General features: G+C 45.2%; 1 pseudogene; it reads right to left on the reverse strand.

Moving 5' to 3' along the window:
* Window positions 1–12,290: 12,290 nt before the first annotated feature.
* On the reverse strand, window positions 12,291–15,157 carry LOC101655458 (annotated as a pseudogene).
* Window positions 15,158–23,483: the final 8,326 nt, after the last annotated feature.

Genomic DNA, 23,483 nt, shown 5'->3' on the forward strand with positions numbered 1-23,483 from the left:
TATTTTTAGATATGCCTTTTACAGAAAAGAGTTAAGTCAGCAGCCATGGGGTACTCAAACCCTACCTGTTCCCACAAAGGCCTGCCTTTCGGACTGCTCCTTGGCGGATCCTGGGAGATGCGCTCTGACCCACTGAACAGGCTGTCTGGTAAGAGCTTTTGTATGCCTTTGGCCTTGGATTGTGCATGCCAATTTGATAAGCCAGGTTATGCTGACAATGTAATCTATAATGAGGGCCCATTTCCATTTGGGGAGGCTGGAGTCTCAGGAGCTGAGGTCAGGCAGGCAGGCGCTACGCACCCATGTGACTGATTCACAGAAAAGTGATGGACACCAAGACTTGGGTGGTCTTCCTCAGTTGCCAATATGTGTCATGTGCCGCCACTCACTGTAGTGACTCTACAGGACTCCACTGGGAGAGGCTGCTTGCACCTGCACCTTTTTTCCCTTGGCTAATTTCAATCTCTTCTGTCATTGTCCTGAACTGTAACCCTGATGACCGTAGCTTTTCATGAGTTCTATGAATCCTTCTAGTGAATAATGGAGCCTGAGGAAGATCTGGGGGGCTCCAGGCAACCATATATCTAATCTAGTACATGACACACATACCCGTTTCTCTCCAACTCATGGGTATTGGAGTACAGCTGCCTCTGGGACATTCAGACAGCCAGCTTTTAGGTTGGCAGCCCAGCCCCTAACCAGGGAACCATTTTCATTAACAGAGAATGGCCATCACGTGTGAAGCCCACGCTAACAGAAAATCATTTCACACTTTGGCCAAAAGAACACTGCCGAATGGTGTCATAATGTTTATTATGGCTAATTGATCATCTCCACGGGGCCCGTTGCTTCTTTCATCGGCAGGGTTGGGAAGTATTTATTCATGGTTTATGCGTTATTGTCGTCTAAGTCAAATGTCTGTCCATTCTATCTTGTCTCAAGGTATGTAATGTCTGAAAATTCTGTTCACTAAATTGTGGGAAACTAACACTGAGGGAAATATGACTAGGACTTCTTCCCTAACGTATAACAGAGGGAATCTGGGAAGCCAGTATTCCACGGGAGGAAAGCCACCACTCTCATAAGTCAGAGATAAAAGTTCATTACCCTACATTAAATTTTACCACAGATTCTCCCCTAACACTTTGCTGCCTTAATGTGAGCACATGGTTGATTATGTCTCCCTGTAGATGCAGACATTCTTGTGATCTCCTCCTGCCCTGGCATCCATCCCACCTCATGCCTTCCCCCAATGCAGGCATTAGGTTTCCTCACCTGTGAGCTCAGGGACTTTACTGTGGTTACCACCACCTTGTGATGTTTGTAACTACTGAATATGCATGGCTTAAGGCTACCTATAAATATCCCAAGACAATAAAGATGCTCTCTCTCTGCAGGGACCTGGCTGCTGAGATCATGTTACTATGAAATGTATCTGACTCCTTTGTTTTACTCTCTCTCCTATCTTCTATAACTTTACTATGATCTTTATATATTATAGCTGGTTGGCTGGTCCAACAGTAAAGACAACCATAAATTCCCAAAGCCATTGCCACAGCTCGATTCTGACTCATAGTGACCCTATGTAGTATTTCAAGGGCTATAAATCAACTTTCTTCTGAGGAGCAATTGGTAGGTTTGAACTATTGACCTTGTGGTTAGTAGTCCAGTGCTTACTGGAAAGTGCCACTAAGTAATCTAAATTTTTGTATTAAGTTTATAAAACTATGTTTTGCAGTGTAGTAGAGTGAATTTCTTAAATGGCTCTTCCACCCAAGTCTCTGTAACTCCCACCAAATGATCGAGTGGGACTACAAACAAGGTGTGTGTAACACTAATAGAGGGGATCGGTCAGTTTGGTTACCACCCCTCTGGCTAGAAGGCTACACCATCTTTGAAGCAGCAGGCCCTTGGAGGAGTGTGTCCAAGATCTCTGTCGGAAGTGACAGATTTGTTTGTTCTTCTGGCAGTCCATAGCATTCCTCACCAACACCCTAATTCAAATACACCAATTCTTCTTCACTCTTTCCTATTTATTGTCCAACTTTCACATGCATTTAAGGCCATTAGAGATCTCATGGCGTAGGTGAGTCTCATTTAGCCCCCCAAGTGACATCTTGCTCTTCAGCACATTAAAGAGGGCTCATGCAGTAGGTTGACCCAGTGCACCACACTACATCATTTCAGGTCTTGACTGCTGCTTCCATGAGCATTGATTGTGATCCCAAGCAAACTGAAATCCTAGACAACTTCAATCTTTTCTCTTTTTATCATCCTGTTGTCTACTGGTCCAGTGGCGAGGAGTTTGGTTTTCTTTCCATTGAGTTGCAATTCATACTGAAAGCTGCAATCTTTCATTTTCATCAGCAAGTGCTTTGTGTCCTCCTCACTTTCAGCAAGCAAAGCTGTGTCAGCTGCATGTCTAAGGTGGTTAATAAGCCTTCCTCCTATCCTGATGCTGAGTACCTCCAACTTCCCAAATTATTTGCTCAACGTACAAATGGAAGAAGTATGGTGAGAGGATAACACGCTGGCACACCCCTTTCCTGCTTTTAAACCATGCACAATTCCATTGTTTTGGCCTCGATCCAGGAACAGGTTTTCAAGCATATGATAGACTGTTGTGAAATTCCTATTCTTCTCCATGTTATCCATAGCTCATGATCTACACAATTGAATGCCTTTGCATAGTCAATAACACACAAGTATATGCTGCTTTTAGCCAAGAGCCATCTGATGTCTAGAATAGGGCTTTTGAGAGGCTGAAAAATGTACCACTATCACTCCCCCTTGCTTCCTACAGAGATATATTCACTTCTGAATCTCAGAATCTGTAAATGTTAACTCATACAGCAAAAAAAAAAGTAGACAGTATCTTATGTGGGAAAAGATGTGATTAAGTTAAAAGCAGGAGTTCATCATGACTCAACTAAATGGACACTAAATGCAACCACATGCTCTCATTTAAGAGAAAGTCGGAAGAAGATTGGGCACAGAGGAGACCAACAGAGAAGAGAAGGCAGCACAAAGGCTGGGAGACATGGGAGTGATGTGGTCACAAGCCAAGGAATGCCAGGCATCTCCAGAAACTGTCTAAGTCAAAGATTAGATTCTCCCCAAGAGCCTCCCTGTGTAGGCAGTGTGGTCCTGCCGACACCTTGATTTTGGATTTCTGACTCCAGAACAATGAGCGAATACATTTCTACTGTTTGAAGCGATCAGTGTTGTGGCAATTTGCTGTGGCTTACCCCTTTGAATCCAAATATAGGACTTGCAGTGGCAGTGAATTACTCATGTGGCTCTTTTAACCAAATCTCTATAGCAACCATCAAATGACCTTTCCTGGGTGGGTCTGGGTAAGATGGTGGGAAAGATAGTGGTAGGAGTAATAGATAGGAGTAAAAGATAGTGATAGTGAGTAATTGTGAACAAGACTCATTGTGATTAAACAAATGCCAATCATATTTATCGGCTACTAAACAAGCACACAAGGAGCCCTGGTGGTATAGTGGTTATGTGTTGGGCTGAAATCCACATGGTTGACAGTTCAAAACCACCAGCAGTTACAAGGGGGAAAACTGGGCTTTCTACTCCTGTCAATAGTTACCATCTCAGAAACCCTTGATAATTTATAAATTATTTTGTCATATCTTGCACTGTCCAACATCTCCCTCCACCCACTTTTCTGTTGTCCGTCCCCTGGGGAGGAGGTTATATGTAGATCCTTGTAATCGGTTCCCCTTCTCCACCCCACCCTCCCTCCACCCTCTCGGTATCACCAGACTCACCACTGGTTCTGAAGGGATCATCCTCCCTGGATTCCCTGTGTTTCCAGTTCCTATCTGTACCAGTGTGCATTCTCTGGTCTAGTCAGATTTATAAGACAGAATTGGGATCATGATAGTGGGTGGTGGGTGGGGAGGAAGCATTTAGGAACTAGAGGACAGTTGTATGTTTCATTGTTGCTACATCACACCCTGACTGACTCGTCTCCTCCCCATGACCCTTCTATAAGGGGATGTCCAGTTTCCTACAATTGGGCTTTGAGTCCCCACTCCACACTCCCCCTTATTCACAACGATATGATTTTTTTGGTTCTTTGATGCCTGATAACTAATCCTTTCGGCACCTCGTGATTACACAGGCTGGAGTGCTTCATTCATGTGGGCTTTGTTGCTTCTGAGCTAGATGGCTGATTGTTTACCTTCAAGTCTTTAAGACCCTAGATGCTATATCTTTTGATAGCCAGGCATCATCAGCTTTCTTCACCACATTTGCTTATGCACCCATTTGTCTTTAGCAATTGTGTCGGGAAGGTGAACATCATGGAATGCCAGTTCAATAGAACAAAGTATTCTTGCATTGAGGGAGTACTTGTGTGGAGACCCAATGTCCATCTGCTACCTTAATACTAAACCTATAAATATATGCACATAGATCTATTTCCCCATCCTCATATATAAATATATTTACATATGTACATGCCTATAATCAGACCTCTATAAATGCCCTTTGCCTCCTAGTTCTTTCCTCTATTTCCTTTTACTTTCCTCTTGTCCAATTATCATGCTCAGCCTTCATTTGGGTTTCAGTAATTCCTCTTGATTACATTACCCTTGATCACGTCCTACCAGGCTTCCTACACCCTCCTCACCACTTATTTGGATCACTTGTTTTTCCCTTGTCCCTGAGTTTGTTAACACCATTTCCTTTCCCCCCACCTCCCCTGGAAGTCTTCCCGTTGTTTTCTCCTCCAGATAGTTCATCCAGTCTATTTTATTTAGACAGACCTGTGGAGATAATAACATGCACAAAAACAATACAGAGCAAAAACCAAGGAACAAAAGAAAGCAAAACAAAACAACAACAACAAAAAGTCAATGAATGACAAACAACAACAACAAAAAAGAAAAGCCTGTAGTTAGTTCAAGGACTGTTTGTTGGCCTTTAGGAGTGTTTTTTGGTAGAGTCTGATGGGATACCAAGCCCTGGCCCCAAAGTCTATTTTTGGTATTCCCAGGAGACTTCGTTGCTCTGTTCTCCTTGCTGTTCTGTTGCACGCCCTTACTGTTTTGTCTCCGTGTGGTAGGATCAAATCGGGCAGAATTCCCACTCTGTGTCTCCAGTGTTGTCCCTTGTAGGGCTATGGGTCAGTGAGGGATGTTGTGTCTCATAGTGGGGCCATATGGTCTTCTCCGTGGATTGGGCTCTGAGCGGGAATATCCTCCTCAAGGATTGGTGGGTCAGGATGTGCTCCACTCTCTTTTCCTCCCCCTTCATTTGCTCCCAGGTGCTCTGATCAGACATGTCCCTCTCCCTGAGCTGTAGCTTCAGTGCTGTCCTCTGAAATAAATTCTTCTGGGCGGAGGGACAGGTGTCCCCGTAGTTTGGATTGGGGTCCGGCCCCTCAGATCTCTCCACTGGCTCCCTACTCCATGCCAGCATGTTGCATTCACATCTTGGAGCACCAGGTTGAAGTGGGGACACGCTTTTTCATGGCAAGAGGGACAAGGCTGCAAAGAGCACTGCCCTTTCCCTGGCCTCTTCCTTTCACTCCCTCCCCTTCCATTTAATCCTCATCCTCTAGGTCTCAGGGTGGCCCCAACTGTTACACTCAACTGCTAACCCAAGTGTCTGGCAGTTTGAACCCGCTCTGCAGCAAGAAAGACCTGGCGGTCTGCTTCCATAAGTATCACAGCCAGAGAAACCCTGGGGAGCACTGTGACTCTGTCACGTGGGGGTGCAGGGAGTCAAAACTGTCTCCAGCAGCTCCCCGCCCTTTCCTTCTCCCTTCTTCTCTCCCAGCACCCCTACACCCTTGTGTGGGGGTCAGGGTGGGGAGAAGCAGGATCCTATACACCAGCTATGGACTCTGTAGGAATCCATTTAAGCTCTCCCAGTCCCGGCCCTGGCCCTGCCCCCTGAAAAGAAACTGGTGGAACACTCTCTTATGGACACAACCCCTGGCATTTATCAGGAAACATCACTGACTGGGATTCTCTCAGGGCTTGGCTCCTCTGCCCTGGGGGTGAGTACATTAGACCCTTCTGAGCAGTGGTGGCCTGCTGGAAGAACGACCCCTAGAGAATATTTTTCATGTCCAGCAAAACCTAAAGCCAGACAAGAATCATTGCAGCTGCTCAAAAAGCTGACTTGCACGCAAAGGTCGTGCAGTAGGAGATGTGGCTCGTTAAGAAAATGTGAGCCTTTCCCTAACCCACCCAAGGGGAGGGTGTCGTTTATATCTCCATAGACTTCAACCTGGTGCTCCAAGACAAGAACACAACACACTGGCATGAAGCAGGGAACCAATAGAGAGGCCTGATGGGTCGGCCCCGTTACCAACTAAGTGGACAGACCCCCCTCAACGCAGAAGACTTCATTTCAGAGGACAGCACTGAAGCTACACCTCAAGGAGAGGGATGTGTCTGATCAGAGCACACAGGAGCAAACAAGAGGGGTGGAAAAAAGAGGGAAGCACATCCTGGCCCACTAAGCCCTGAGGACAATATTTCTGCTCAGAACAGCCAATGCACAGAGAGGACCATAGAACCGGCCTCACCATGAGACACAACATTCCTCATCGACCCATAGCACCACAAGGGTCAACACTGGAGACACACAGTGGGAATTGTGCCCACTCTGACCCCCACCATACCGAAGGGAGTTGCTGGGGGCATGCAACAGGGCAGCAAGGGGAGCAGAGCAATGAAGTCCCCAGGGAACACCAGACTGTGGGGCCAGGGTGTGGCACCACATCAGACTTAGCTGGAAAACACTCGTAAAAGACAACAAATAGACCTTGAACTATTTATAGGCGTTTCTTTTTGTTGTTGTTGTTGTTGTTGTTGTTATAGCTATTGTTTTATTTTCTATTGTTCTTTTTTGTGTGCTCAGTCTTGTGTTTGTGCATATTGTTGTCACTGCTATCTATCTGGATGGGATAGGTGGGATAAACAAGGCAGAAGAGAGAACAATAGAACGACAGTTCCAGGGGGACATAGGAGAAGGGGAGGCAGGGGAAAGGAAGTGTGTATTAACAAACACAGGAACAAGGGAACAACAAGTGACCCAAAATCGATGGCAAGGAGGGTGTAGGAGGCCTGGTAGGACTTGATCAAGGGCAATGTAACCACGAGGAATTATGAAACCCAAATTAAGGCTGAACATGATAGTGGGACAAGAGGAAAGTAAAAGGAAATAGAGGAAAGAACTAGGAGACAAAGGGTACTTATAGAGGTCTGAATTCAGGCATGTACATATGTAAATGTATTTATATATGACGATGAGGAAATAGATCTATGTACATATATTTATAGGTTTAGTACTAAGGAAGCAGATGGATATTGGGCCTCTACTCAAGTACTCCCTTTACACAAGAACACTTTGTTCTAATCATCTGGCGCTCTGAGATGCTCATCTTCCCAACACGATCGCTGAAGACAAAGTGGGTGCATAAGCAAATGTGGTGAAGAAAGCTGATGGTGCCTGGCTATCAAAAGATATAGCATCTATGGTCTTAAAAGCTTGAAGCTCAACAAGTGGCCATCTAGCTGAGAAACAACAAAGCCCACGTGGAAGAAGCACACCAGCCTGTGCAATCATGAGGTGTTGATGGGATCAGGTATCAGGCATCAAAGACCCAGAGCAAAAAATCACAATGGGAATGAAGAGGGGAGTGTGGAGTGGAGGCCCAAAGCCAATCTGTAAGCAATGGGACATCCCTTTACAGAAGGGTCATAGGAAGAAGATGGGCCAGTCAGGGTGCAGTATAGCACCCATGAAACAAACAACGTTCTTCTGATTCCTTAATGCTTCCTCCCCCCCTATCATGACCCTAATTCTACCTTACAAATACAGCTAGTCCAGAGCATGTACATGGGTATAGATAAGAGCTGGAAACACAGGGAATATAAGACAGATCAACTCCATGGGACCAATATTGAGAGTAGCCATACCAGGAGGGGAAGGGGAAGGTGGGAAAAGAAAGGGGGAACCGATCACAATGACCTACCCCTACTCACAGGGGGATGGACAACAGACAAGGGGGTGGGGGAGACATCGGACAGTGCAAGACCTGAAAAAATAATAATAATTTGCAAAGTATCAAGGGTTCATGAGGGAGAGCGGGAGGGGGATGGAGGGGAAAATGAGCTGAAAGCAAAGGCTCAAATAGAAAGAAAATGCTTTGAAAACAATGATGGCAACATATGTACAAATGTGCTTGAGACAATGGATGTATGTATGGATTGTGATAAGAGTTATATGAGCCCCCAATAAAATGATTTTTAAAAAAAGAATGTGTGAGCCTTTAAGACCCCAGATACTGTATCTTTTGATAGCTGGGCACCATCGGCTTTCTTCACCACATTTGCTTATGCACCCATTTTGTCTTCAGCAATCATGTCGGAAAGATGAGCATCACAAAACGCCAAATTGTTAGAACAACGTGTTCTTGTGTTGAGGGAGTACTTGCTTGAGGCCCAATGTCCATCTGTAACCTTAATTGTTAACATATAGATATGACTACATAGTTCTATTCCCCTCTCATTTTGTATATATATTTACATATGTATATGCCTGTATTTAGGCCTCTATAAATGTCCTTTGCCTCCTGGTTCTTTCCTCTCTTTCCATTTTACTTCCCTCTTTTCCCACCATCATGGTCGGCCTTCATTTGGGCTTAGTAATTCCCTGCTGCTACATTGCCCTTGATTGAGCCCCACTAGGCATCCTATGACCTTCCTCCCATTGATTTTAGTTCAGTTGTGGTTGTTTTGTCCCTGTCCTTTCTCCCACCTCCCCTTTTCCCATATCCCCCCAGAACCATTGGTCCTGTTCTTTTCATCTTCAAATTATTTATCCCGCCTATCTTATCCAGATAGACATTAATAAGTGCAAAATACAGATTAATGCAGATACATTAATAAGTGCAAAACCCAGGCAAAACCAAGTAAAACAACAAAGGAAGTCAAAACCAACAAGACAATAACAACAACTGCAAAAAGCAAGAACAAAATAACAATAACAAAAAGGAAGCAACTAACAAAAATGGAAAAGCCTATAAATAGTTCCAGGTTTGTTTATTGGCCTTTACGAGTGTTTTCCAGTCGAGTCTGATGGGGTGCCACACTCTGTCTTCAAAGTCTATTTTGGTATTCCCTGGGGGTTTCATCAGTCTGCTCCCCCTGCTGCTCTGCTGCATGCCCTCAGTGCCTCCCCCCAGTGTGAGGGGGCCAGACCATGCACTATTCCTGCCCTATGTCTTCAGTGCTGTCCCTAGCAGCGTCATGGTTCAGTGAGGGACACCATATCCCATGGTGGGGTCAGCCCTATGGTCTTGCCCATGCATTGTCTGCTCGGAGCAGGAACATCTTCCTTGGGGCTTGGTGGGCCAGGATGTCCTCTCCTCTCTCTCCATTCCTTTGTGTTTCTCCTGTGTGCTCTAATCCAATGCGCCACTCTACTCAAGCTGTAGTCCCAGTGCTGTCCTCTGAAGTGCATTCTTCTGAGGGGTGGTGGGGGGGGTGGTGGGGAGTATACACATAGTCTGGATTGGGCCCAGCCCCACAGACCTCTCTGTTGGTTCTCTGGTATATGCTGGCATGTGGAGATATAAACAATACCCTCCCCTTGGGTGGATTAGTGCCCTGCTCCCCCCCTACCCAGAAGCAACAAAGCCCACATGGAAGAAGCACACCAGCCTGTATGATCATGAGGTGTTGATGGAATCCGGTATCAGGCATCTAAGACCCAGAATAAAACCATACCCAAGGTGAATGGGGGGCGTGGGGGGAAGGGGGGCACAGAGTGGAGACCCAGTGCCCATCTGTAGACAATTGGACATCCCCTCAAGAAGGGTCACAGGGAAGAGATGAGCCAGTCAGGGTGCAGTATAAACTTTCCTTTATCTCTTTGGTGCTTCCTTCCCCCCACTATTGTGACCTCAGTTCTACCTTACAAATTGGATTAGACCAGAGCATGCACACTGCTACAGATAAGAGCCTGCAACACAGGGAATCCAGGATAGATAAATCCCTCGGGGACAACAAGGAGAGTAGAGATAGCAGGAGGATTAGGGGAGGGTGGGGGGAGAAAGGGGGAATCAATCACAAAGATCAAACTATAACCCCCTCCTAGGGGGACGAGCAATGGAAAAGTGGGTGAGGGGCGACGGAGGATGATGTGAGATATGAAAATAATAATCTATAACTTATCAAGGGTTCATAAGGGAGGGTAGGTGGGGGTGGAGGGGAAAGAAACGGGGAGCTGATATCAGGGGCTCAAGTGGGAAGAGAATGCTTTGAAGATGATGATGGTGGCATATGTGCAAATGTGCTTGACACACTGGATGAATGTATGGATTGTGATATAAGAGATGTAAGAGCCCCATATGACAAAATACCCATTTATAAACTATCAAGGGCTCATGAGGGAGGGGGGAGCGGGGAGGGAGGGGAAAAATGAGGACCTAATGTAGGGGGTTTAGGTGGAGAGAAAATGTTGTGAGAAACAATGTACAAATGCGCTTTACACAATTGATGTGTGTATGGATTGGGATAACAGTTGTATGAGCCCCTAATAAAATGTTAAAAAAAAAAAAGTGTTAAAAATACATAAAAAGACATAAGATCTCATGACACAAGGATTTCAGGCACAGGAATGGGCGTGGCGATACCAGGAGAGTAGGGGGAAGGTGAGGCGAGTGGGGGAAGGAAGGGGAACTGATTGTGATAATTGACACCTATCAGCACACCCCTCCCCACCCCATGGACATGGGGGAAGGGAGACAGCGGTTGGTGTAAGATATGAATAATAATAATTTATGGTTTATTAAGGGCCCATGAGGGTTGGGTAAGGGGGCGTGAGGGCTGGGGAGGGGGGGGAAAGAGGAGCTGATACCAAGGGCTCAAATAGAATGTAAATGTTTAGAAAATAATGATGGCAACATATGTATAAATGTGCTTGTTACAATTGATGTATAGATTGTTATAAGAGCTGTAAGAGCCCGCAATAAAATTATTTAAAGCAAAACAAACAAAAAGAATGTGTGAGCATGCAGGAAATGTTCGTTTTTTTAACGGCCCTCTCGTTGGGAAAGCGAAATGATGGCCCCAACCTGTGGAAGAACCACTCAGGACCAGCCTCCCAGAGATGCTATCAGCAGCCCCCAGCAGCCAGGCCCACCCCTTTCCATGTGTCCCTTTTGCATTCATTAACATTGTAGTGGCCTATGGCTACTTCCAAAGAATGCTGACTCTTTCAAGTTCCTGCTGGAGGAATAGCTGTTATGGATATGTGTGTGTGTGTGTGTGTGTGTGATATTTCTGCAAAGGAGAGGCTTACAGTTCTGATTTTTTAATGTGAAGAAATGATATTATATAAAGGACAAGCTATGAACCCAATTGGGGGTGTATGTATTGGGGGTGTTGGTACTGGTGATCTCCAAGACCAGCCCCAGGCTCCATAATCTGAAAAACTCATAGAACCCAACACATAGTCACTTTCTTGGCTGTGATTTATTACGGCAGGAAGGTGCACCGCCCAATGAGCCAAGGGAGCAGGCACATGGGCTGGAGTCTGGGGGGCATTCAGAACAAGCTTCTCAGATCCCTTGTCCTGTGGAGCCACACACAGCCCCCAAACCCAAGGCAATTGCTGTTGACTTGATTCAGACTGTATTTCTGAGTAGAACTGCTCTCCATAGGGGTTTCAATAGCTGTGATCGTTCTGAAGTAGATCATCAGTTGTTTTTCTTTACCTTAACACTGCATTTATCATCCTTTTTTATATAACGCATTTGTAGACATGTTTCATCAGAAACGGGTGCTACAAAAATAAATATAAAACATATACATTTTTACATATGTTAACTTGTAACATAAAAACATGTTTTATTTACATGTTTAAAAATGAAAAAATATGCCAGCAAGTTTTGATCATGATACTCAACATGTCTGAGATATAGGAAACATCATAAAACTACCAATATCACACACCGTATTTGATTTTGCATTTAGAAGATTGTTCAGCACAAATATGTGAGCACAATAAGTTTGGGGGCAAGTTCTAAGATCAAAGGTAGGTATCCAATATATTTTATTCTGTGACTTAGTGTATTTTACTCAAAATTTCATTCTGCTTTGTTCTCTGATTTGAATACATTATGGCACAGATTAAAATTCTCTTTAGTAGAAAGGCTTTCGGAAAAAGCTATTAAATAAGTCAATTTATTTGAAAGCCAACAAAGTTATTTATTAATTTTATATATCTATTAAAGGAGGTTTCACTTAATGAAAACTAGGAGTTGGATTAAAAAACATCAAAAGAATGGAAGATAGACACTGTTGTTTCTGCTTGATATGTCTGGGTAATTTTTCATTTTTTCCACACCTACTTGTTTGACCATTTGGTGAAGAAGAACTCATGGAAGACCCTCCTGCCTGCATGACTAACAAGGATCCATCCTTAAAGGGAACCCATCCAGCTCCACTAGTGAACCGTGTAGCCCAACCAACATTTTTCACAAAAACAGATTTCAAAAGCTGTGCTGATTTAAGAAGACAAAGTTTTTTTAAACTCGAAGAAGAGATGTTTGTTCTAGAAGCTGCAGTGGTATGTTCAACTGTCTTCATGATTGGCCCTAACAGGATTAAGTATTGGTCAGCACCATTCATCATCACTGTATTCGGAGACAGCCCCTCTCATTGCGTAATTTGGTGATAAAGACTGAGGTGAAGGAGTGCTGCCAAGTTTTCTTCCTGTCATTGTTGGGGGAGAGGGAGCACTTCCATTGTTCTTTTCCTCTCCTGAAACAATGCTAAACAAGGACGATGACTCTCACTGGCATGGTCCAAATACGCTGTCATTTCCTCTTTCAAGCTATTAACTTCTCTTTCACCTTTCAAGGTGTAAGATTTTCCAGTCTTCGCAATCACCTGAATTAAATCTTCACTTTTGTGTATTTTTTGCTCCACCATAAAAGCAAACTTCAAAATCAGCACCAGGGGAATTCTCCATCAAAATACATTTAGCATATTTTGTGAAATAGGTGATTTAGATCTTGCAAGCTGAACAAATCTTGAAGCATATTAATATTTTTCCCAGCACTTTTCTGGCAACTTGTCAAAGCTGTACCTACTGATGACGTCAGTAAGTGGGGGCGGTCTGTCAACAAGAGGAAAACCTCTTCCATCATGTGGATAATACATAGTGATCATATTCCCATCACTAGATAGTTGAAGAACTTCTTTCACATCTCCTTGAGATGCATACTCTTTTAGAAGCTCCACGCATACTTCTCGTCTGAATCATGTGGGCTCACCACAGCCCTTTTGGTTTTCTGATTGGCTTTCATCTGTGAGCAATCAAAGGAGAGGTAATGCTTCAAAATGTATGTTGCGGATAACCGGATGGGGCCTCCAAAACCCTAGTCTTGCTTTGTTCAGGAAGAGGGTCATATCCAAACACGGGTTTTTGCTGAATGATCTTAGTGCAGGCATATACACATTTTCAGGGGATTCAGCTGTTTTACAGAATGTGCACTGTCCGAACCATCTGGGTTCTTTGTGGCTCTTCTATTATTCCATGCATTTCTTGGTGTGTCTTTCTGGAAATCTGGATGCCCTTGGAAATCTCTGTTTGGGGGTTTGCCGTGGTGTTCAGTAGGTTCTCTTAAATGAGCACTAAGTTGTGGATTCCCAAACCACTGTTGTGTCATTTCAGTCTGAGATGTCTGGTCTGAAAGTGGAAGGATTTTTTTTTTTCTTGGACCAAGATGATCGGACAGTGCTTGGTCATTGTCAGGTCTTTCAAAAGATGCAGAAATATTGAACGTTTTTTTCTTTAAAGAAGTGAAGGAAAAAAGTGAAAGATATTGGCAGTGCTATTTGTCAGGGAGTCTCTCTCTTCATTCTCATCTACACTTGATCTTTTAGACTTTGAAAACATTTCTACCGAGCAACCGTTGCTCCATTGCGTGTGATTTTGCAGGAGATGGACCACCAGACGTGCCCGAGCTATCAGAGGAATGGGCTCTGTGAAGGTATTGAGAAGGCGGCCTTTCTTCTGCATCTTGCCTTCCTCCTCCTCTAATCTTGCTACTTTCTTGTTCTTGATTTCCCCACTGGGTATAAAAGCTACTTCCATCTCCCAAAGAAGAAAAATCACTTGGATTTTTAGTCTTTGGATGTTTATTTGGGAGTGGCTGACCAATCACAGTCTTCTCCTATCAAATAAACTACCACTTTTGCTAATATGGAAGAAACTGTAGCGGCAGTACAAATGGTGGCTTGTTCACTATCAATTGCGTCTTCTGTGGTTCCCAAATCTTTGCCTTTTGAAGAATTCTGGGACATAAAAGAATGGTCCAATACCGAAGACAGATTTAAATGATCTGCTGGATTTCTACGAAGTGACTGGTGAACAAGGTCCTTTGGACTCTGTGTCAAAAAACGTGGCACCTCATGATCTGCCAGCACCACTCTATCAAGCGTGTTCTAGACTGTCTCAGTGTCAAAAGGTGGTCTCCCAATAAGTCATGCTTCAAACATCCAGCCCAAGGACCAAACATCAGATTCAAGTCCACGTGCACTTCGAGTTGCAATTTCTGGTGAAATGTCATTAGAAGTTCCAGGTAAAAACTATGATATTTGTCCGGTGCCATTTTCACTTGAGTTGCCAAACCACAATCTGCAATCTTGATGCTCCTATTCCGTGTAAGTCAGATGTTCGAAAGTGGGAGGTCCCGGGGTAAGATACCAGGAGGATGAAGGTACAGCATTCTGGTGGGAATCTAATCCATGAAGCGTGGAGCTTCATTTTCTCAGAAGGGTTTCATCCTGTTCCTCAGATATCTGCTCATTTCTCCATGAGGGCACATTTCTGATACCAGGTACACACCGTGGCCATCTTCAAAATAGTTATAGCGCTCCATGACAGAAGGATGCTTCAATGAACAATGTGTTTCTCACACGTCTTGCCCTCTCTGGTACCATCCAAGCTTTGCACGCGGCTTTCTTATCTCTCCATCATTCTGATTGCAACTTTCAAACCAGTATGAGCGGTTTGAAACCTGTGGATACCAGCAAATGTTCCCTCACCAAGCAGATTGCCAATTTTAAAATCCTCCATCTTCTCCCCAGATGCAAGTTGCCATCTTTCTAGGCCTTTGGTCTGGATTATCTCCCATTATGCAAAGCCTTTGAGGCAGCGCTCCAAGCAGCCACGTGGTCTCGGCTCCCATCAGGTTCAGCTCTCTAGGCTGCTGCTCCTGACGACAAGGGCACAGCCACCGAAAAACTCCCTCAGGTGGCCTGCCAGGATCATCCATTCTTTTTACCAAGCTACCTCTTGGAGGATTTGAACCACAACCTTGTAGTCGCTGAGGGCTTAATCACTTTGCCACTCAGGACTACAGCGCTGGTCATGGGGTGGGTTGTACATAGGGTTGCTAAGCTCCGGGTCAGCAGTTTCAAACCACCACTGCTCCCCAGGAGCAAGATGACCCCGCAGGGTTTCTGCGACTCAGAGTTGACTCAAAGGCAGCACGGTTTTGAGTTTTGGTGGCACGTCGTTGTTGTTGGGTGCCATCCGGTCAGTTCCAATTTATAGACAGCCCATGTCCAAGAGGACGAAGTAGTGTCCAGTCCTGTACCATCCTCACCACTGTTCCTGTGTTTGAGTCCACTGAGCAGCTGCTGTGTCCATCCGTGTGGTCCAAGGTCTGCTTCTTCCTCACTGCCCCGACTCTTTGACCAGACACGATGTCCTTCCCCAAGGACAACATGTCCAAAGTACTTGAGACAAAGTCTCACCATCCCTCCCCCTAAGGAGCATTCTGGCTGTACTTCTTCTGAGACAAATTTCCTGGTTCTTTGTGCGGTCACCGGCACCGCATGTCCAACACATTCACTTCTTCTGTCTTCCTTACTCAAGCCCACCTTTCACCTGTATCTGAGGCGATAGAAAATACCATGGCTCGAGTCAGGCACACCTGAGTCCTCAAAGTACTATCCTTGCTCTTCCACACCGTAGAGAGGTCTTGTGCAGTAGATTTACCCAATAGGACGTGTCAGAGTCCAGGGTCCAGTAACGGGGACACCTTCTGTGTAGCCGGAGTGAATTCCATGGCAGCGGGTGAGAAGGACAGCAGGTGTTCTGCAGGGCCATACTTTGGCACAAACAATTTAGGTGCAGTGAGTGGGGCACACGTACCAGTGAGGGGAATGCTGGGACCCTTCCTAATCCGTCTGCCAAAGACCAACCTGGGAAACAGGCCTTTGTCAGAAGCTGCAGGCCTGCTATGGCAACACTTTTCTGGGTCCAGTGTCAGTGGAAACTTTTCCAGTAGTTTCACTTAGCTAATAAAAAGGTCAGTTTGATCCCTGCGCTCTTTTAAGAACTATCTTTATGGAATCAAAGGGGCAACAGCAACAGGGAAGAATAGACAGGAACCGCAGGGGCACTGCGTTTATGCCCATAAGGAACAACTCAGAAAAAGAGGGGAGAATGGTTCCACGACTCAATGTCAACACGGTCACTAAATAGTACACGTAGAAACTGTTTGATTGGTGTATGTTTTGCTGCGTTTAGTCTCAACACTGACATGTAATCAAACACATGCGGAGAAAAGCATGCAAAACAATTGCACAGTCCAACCCATCAGAGCTCTGACAGTGTCCCGGAAGGCCCTACCACACATGGGTGGCCCGGTCTTCTTCCCCCTTCCTGTCTCCCCCCCTCCCCCACCCCTACTCCACAGCCTTCAAAGCCTGCTTCTTCTGTTTCGAGAACCATGTTTTCTTAGTTGTTGTTGATGATAGTGGTGTCACGCACTGTTTGTCTTTATGCTGTTGTCAGGTCCCATCAAGTCGGTTCCAACCCATGGCAGCCTTACACACAACAGAACACAACACCCCCTGGTCCTGCGCGATCCTCGCAATTGTTGCCGTCACTGTGTCAATCCATCTATTGAAAGACCTTCCTTTGTTGTGCTGCCCCTCCACTTTACCAAACGTGATGTCCTTCTCCAGGGACTGGCCTCTCCGGACAACATCTCCAAAGTATGTAGGACGAAGTCTCACCATCGTTGCCCCCAAGAAGCCCTCTGGCCAAGGCAGACAGGTTTGTTCATTTAGCAGTTCACTATACTTTCAATATTCTTCTCCAGCACCAACGTTCAAATACGTCCATTCTTCTATTCATCTTCTTTGTTCAATATCCAACTTTCACATGCGTACAAGGCCATTGAAAATACGGTGGCTTGGGTCAGGTGCACCTCAGTCCTCAAAGTAACATCCTTGCTGTTCAATACTCTACGTATTGTGCAGCACATTTATCTGACCTTGCTCATCTCTTGATCTCTTGACTGTTGCTTCCATGAGCATTGATTGCAGAGCCAAGCAAGACAAAATCCCTGGCTACTTCAACCTTCTCTCCATTGATTGTGGTGCGGCCGAGTGGCCCAGTTGTGAGGATTGCAGCCTTCTTTGCATCGAGCTGTCATCCAGACTGAAGGCTGCAACCCTCGCTCTTCATCAGCTAGTGCTTTAAGTCCTCCTCATTTTTTGCAAGCAAAGTTGTGTTATTGGCATTTCACCAGCTTGTTAAGAAGCCTTCCTCCTATTGTCTTCCTAAGATTGACTGACTTTGCTGAACATAATGACACCCAAGTTTGTCTGTGTCATGATGTTTGTCTGTTTCATTATTGATTAAAAAACAACCAAACAAACACTTTTTAAAAGCTCGTTTGATTGGGGCTCTTTCCTGTCATATGTATAAGGTGGGTGTCAGGTCAGAGTGCTGCTCATCGATGATATAGCTTCCATGTCCTTGTCACATGCAGGACGAAACTAGAATTGTGAGGCGCAAGGACTCCCGAGAGCCTCTCCTGGCTGGCCTCCAGAGAGGCGGTCAGCAGGGCTTATGAAGATGAAAATATTCCTTGAAAATTTTAGACCAAACTAGATACAAACAATGAACTGAAGCTGCCTTATAGTCTGGCTCACTGGAAGCCAAAAATCAGTCATCTGAGATCTTTTACAAGATTTTGAATTCCAAGTGGTACCCTAAGGCAACATTAGAGTGCACATATCAGTTCGTCTGTGTATTAACAATGCACCTCAAGAGTAGATGCTTTGGGATTCTACAAAGACTAGGGCAATTGAAAGTGAATTCTAAGGTCACTGCTGAGCCCAGGATTTTCTTGTGAAAGGCTGCTCAGAACCCACAGTTGGTGTGTGGGAAAGTACCACCTGCCAACAGACTGGTGCTTACAGAGACTTCCATTGACGTGCTGCTGGTGGAAGCAGGAATGCGATTAGAAAGGATGGCTTCATGTCAGCACCGGCACCTTCTTTGGGAAAAGATAACCTTTCTCTATCTGGCATGTGACCTTTCAGATGAACTTGGAGTGTTTGAGGCTGTTCAGAGATAGTGCTGAATGGCACAAGAATATGGGTCCAAGTTTTCTTTCCCTTTACAGCTCGGGGAAAATGAACAACTTTCCTAACCCTTTCATGACTCCTGGGGCATATGGTGCCCACTTACATTTTCCATCTCTGAAATGTTTACTGGGAAGGGGTTTAGTGGGAAGCTGCCATCCCACTTTCAGTACACAATGCCATCTGGTGGGGGTCTCTTTATAACTACATGGATCTGGGGGACGGACCTGTTCCTCTAACTCCAGTACCAAAGACCATCTGGACATACGTTTAATACTATATCAAAATCTATATGAGCACAACACTTTTTTTCATTTCTTTCAAAATGTCTTCATTACCAAACACACATGGTTTTGACAAAAACTTGAAAACAAAACAATTCTGTCTTGAAAGGGACTAACTAACACACGAGGGTTCAAGCAAGCATGAACAGAAGGAGAAAGCAAAATTAATGGATTAATTGTAACTTCAAGAAGAATAAGCATGCATTACAAGGTACTCTTCTTATCATAAAAGAAACAATGCCAAAATTGATGATAACATCCTGGTTACCATCACAAAATTATATTGTAACATCTTGGTGATCATGACAAGATTAAATACATCATTCAGATCATAACATCAAAGGGAACAATATTGAATCAGAACAAATGATTTATCGAAGAATAGTTAAAACTAATTGTAGTGTCCAGACCCTGGGCACATGGGAGTACATGCTAAAATTAACCATCAGCAGAGACTTTCCCATCAGGGGAGGGAGAATGGTCAACTAGCAGTCAATTTTCTGAGATGGGGGGCGGAACGGGCAAGTGACTTAGCAGCTTACAAAAATGGAGTTTCTTTTGCTAGTCTGCCTGACTCTTAAATTTGCTTTTGTTTTTGTTTAAGATAGCTCGAGTGGTCCTGCTCCTTCAGAAAAAATGGTGTGGCCACACCTTCTTGCAGAAGAATTAAATGGTCTCTGGTTAAGACACCTGGCTGCTTGTGATAATGGGTCCAGTGAGGCCGAAGTGAGACTCTTGCTCCTTCAGACTTCTTTTGTTCCCAAATGCAAACGAACACGGGAAAGGAGCATGATTCGAACCCCGCAAGGATGCCCACACTGCCATTTTGAAGTGGTCTACATTGAAAAGTGCAGGGTTTTCCGGAGGGTGTTAATCTCAAAGAAATGTATTTCCATCCAATCACTTCTGACTCACAGTAACCCTATAGGATGGAGGAGAATTGCCCGCTTTGGGCTTCTGAAGCTGTAAAACGTGCCAGGAGTAGAAAGCCTCGTCTTTCTCTCTTGGAGCCACTGGTGGGTTTGAACAGCTAACTTGGCAGTTACCAGCCCAACATCTCATCCATTGTGCCCCCAGGGCATCCTGGGGTAGGATCGGAGTGATGGAAACGCTGGCTTCTGAAGTGCATGGACCTATACGGAAGCTGTGTCCAAAAACAATTACTTCACCCTTTGATATTTCTGTCTCCAAGAAAAGGTTCTATGATTTTTTTTACTTACTCTTGTATATAATATGGCATTGCTTTATACTGTTTTTGAACCCTAGTTATTTGGGGGGGGGTCCTCAAAACCCCTTTATCTTGTAAAGCCTGATTTGAAAGAATGGACTCCCTTGTTTTCCGCATTTTTTGGTGGTAACAAGCTTACCTGAGGATCCCCTCAAGAAGTAGCGGGTGTTGGGGTGTGCGGGGTGGGGGAGTGTGGGTGCCCTGGGGGAGGGGCAGGCAAGGGAAGAATAGAAAGTATTGGTTTATCTTCCTGTGTATGCCCAGCGGAGCCCTGATGGTCCTGCCAGGTTCAATGTTGGTCTGCAATTCACACCAACCCGCTGCTTGAGTGAGAGCAAGTTGAAGCTGCAGCCCTGCTTTCTCCTCTGACAACGGAGGCAGCCATCTCCCACCAGCTGCCCTCAGATGCCTGGTGAAGTCCAAGATGGTCAAACAGAACACCGAGAAGTCCATCCGGTGCCAATCAGGCCATTATGTCAAGATGAAGTGCACTGGCACAAGCCCAGAGGCATTGACAACAGGGTGCGGAGAAGATTCAAGGGCCAGATCTTGATGCCCAACGTTGGTCACGGAGCAACAAGGACACCCAGCACCTGCTGCCCAGTGGCGTCCGCGAGTACCTGGTCCACAACATCATCGACCACTCACCCTTGTAGAAAGAGCATCCCAGCCGGCCAGCAGTCACCTCTCCCAACGCCAGGCTGCACAGCGAAGACAAAGAATTGATGGCCCCTTTGCAAGTTTATCTGTGCTAAGTAAAACCATAAATGTAAACAAAAAAAGATGAACAGACTTGAAAACACTATGTAGTGTCTCTGGGTGTCAGAATGGACTCCACCCAGTGGGTTTGCTTTATATATTCTCATATATATGTCACATATATCATAAATACTCATATATATGAGTTTATATTGCATATATACACCATTGTACCGAGAAGTCTGGTTGGTACCAACTGAATGTACCTAGCTGCTAAACCGAAACGATGAAGGTTTGAATCCACCCAGAAGCCCCTCTGGGGGAGAAGGGCCTGGTGATTTACTGCCCCCCAAACTCTGTCCTTGAAAACCCTATGGGACATACCTTTACTCTGATGCACACAGGGCCACCATGACCTGGAATCAACTTGAAGGCAACTGGTTTTTACATAGGACAGTGTGATATTCATGACTTTAGGGATTTAAGTAGATCCTAGAGTTTTCCTTGCCAACTTCAAAGTATTCCTCCTAGGAAAGGTACAGGACCCCTCTCGTGTGGAGATCCTGCTGTAGGGTGGCCTGAAACACTGGCTGGATGGGCCACCTCACTGATTCAAATGCAGCAGGGAAGCGCAGGTAGCAAGCCACGTCTCCACATCACTGACCCAGGTTTCACAGAGGCAGTACACCACGAGTTCATTCCTAAAGAGAATTCCCATTTATACCCTCCATTGAAGCCGATTTGGTTTCATTTGTGTATTATGCAAATGCACGCAGTGATCAATTTCCGAACTGGCATGGTGGATAGGCACCAACAAGGATCCGGTTGTTTGTTACAAATGGCGAGGAGACCCACAGAAAGCACGAGGCCGTGGAGGAGTTGGAATGCCAACAACACTCAAGTGCAACCATGTAAACACTCAGTGCAGCCTTGGGACGTTTGTGTAAATATAATGCATCTTACATTCCTCATTTGTTCCTGTATCTAGAACTGTAATTGATCAAAGTGCCTTAAAGCTCAGTGGGAATTTAGTGGAATCTAATTTTGAGACACGGGATCCATAATTTAATCGTATATGGTCTGCCATGATTTTATGCACTGAGTCTCTTTGAGCTTTAGCTTTTGATACTTAGACGCCAAGCTTTGGATCTCAGCATTTTTGCTTTCCGGCAAAGACTATTTTGAAACCCCAAAGCTCAGAACAGACTTCTTTAATAGCTTGCTTTCCGCTGTAAGAAGCCTACACAAGGCTTTCTAATTTAGTCACAGAAAAGTCAAGCCATTCTTGCAGGGTCTCTAAGGAAGACAAAGACTTGAACTCAGAATTTTTCCCACAGGGCGTGCAGCTTGGTGCCTGAGTTATGTGAATTATCTGAGAGTGAATCCAGGTTGCTCCTGTCAAATACCCAGCCCAGGCCTGGCATGGGATGGGCTGATAACAAATCTAATTCCATTTCTATTAAACCATCAACGAAAGGTTATGTTTTGTTTGATAGTCCCTGAGAAAGAAAGTGGGAAAAGCATGCTCTTTTAAAAATTCACGGGAGTGCGGAGTGGAGACCCATTAGTAGGCCACTGGAGATCCCCTTGCAAAGGGGTCTCTGGGAGGAGATGAGCCAGTCAGGGTGTGATGTAAGTGCACTAGAGGAAGTGCAGCTTTCCTCTAGTTCCTAAATGTTTCCTCCCCGCTCCCACTACCATGACTCAAATTCGATCTTGCAAGACTGGCTAGACCAGAGGAGGTACACTGGTACAGATAGGAACTGAAAATACAGGGAATCCAGGACGGATGAGCCCTATAGGACCAGTGGTGTGAGTGGCAAAACAGGGAGGGTAAAGGGAGAATGGGTAGGAAAGAGGGAACCGATTACATGGAACTGTGTGTGACCTCCTCCCTGGGGGACGGACAACCGAAAAGTGGATGGGGGGAGACGTCCGGACAGGGCAAGATATGACAAAATACCCATTTATAAACTATCAAGGGCTCATGCGGGAGGGGGGAGCGGGGAGGGAGGGGAAAAATGAGGACCTAATGTCGGGGGTTTAAATGGAGAGAAAATGTTTTGAGAAACGATGTACAAATGCGCTTTACACAATTGATGTGTGTGTATGGATTGGGATAACAGTTGTATGAGCCCCTAATAAAATGTTTAAAAAAAAAAAGAAAAAGAAAAAAGAATAAAACAATTTCTAAGACAAAAATAAAAATAAAAATTTACCTTATGGGATATACCTGTCATTCTAAGACAAAGAAGGGGAAAGGGAAGGGACAGGAGAAAAGGGGGCAGAGGGGCATGATGGCACTGGGGGAACAGGGCACTAACCCACCCAGGGGGAGAGCACTGCTTATGTCTCCACAGAAATGGAGTGTGCATGCAGAGCCTACCCCGGCATGCCAAACCGGAAGACAATGTCATCACATGGAGCAATGAACAGAGTGGGCTACAGGGCCGGTCCCAATCAGAGCCAAACTGACCCCCTCCCTAGAAGTATGTGCTAAAGAGGACAACACTAAACCTACAGGTTGGGGAGAGGGGCCGGCCACCACACCCACATGGAAGCAAACCAAGAAGGAAAAAGAGAGAGCGAGGGTCTTGACCCCATATCGACACACCAAGCCCTGAAGACATGCTGGCACAGAGCTGCTAAGGCACAGAGGGAGCTGTAGGACTGACACCAGCTCAAGACATGCTGTCCCCTCACTGGGGCACACCACGACAGAGGACAGTACTGGGGACCCAAGGCGGGAGTGAGCCTGTTCTGAACGCCTCACAGTGGGGCAAACCAAGAAGGGAACATAACAGATCAACAACAGGAGCAAAGCCAAGC

This window comes from Echinops telfairi, unplaced genomic scaffold (genome assembly GCF_000313985.2).
Source record: "Echinops telfairi isolate 266 unplaced genomic scaffold, ASM31398v2 ScPeMD7_3509;HRSCAF=4178, whole genome shotgun sequence".
Lineage (NCBI taxonomy): Eukaryota > Metazoa > Chordata > Mammalia > Afrosoricida > Tenrecidae > Echinops > Echinops telfairi.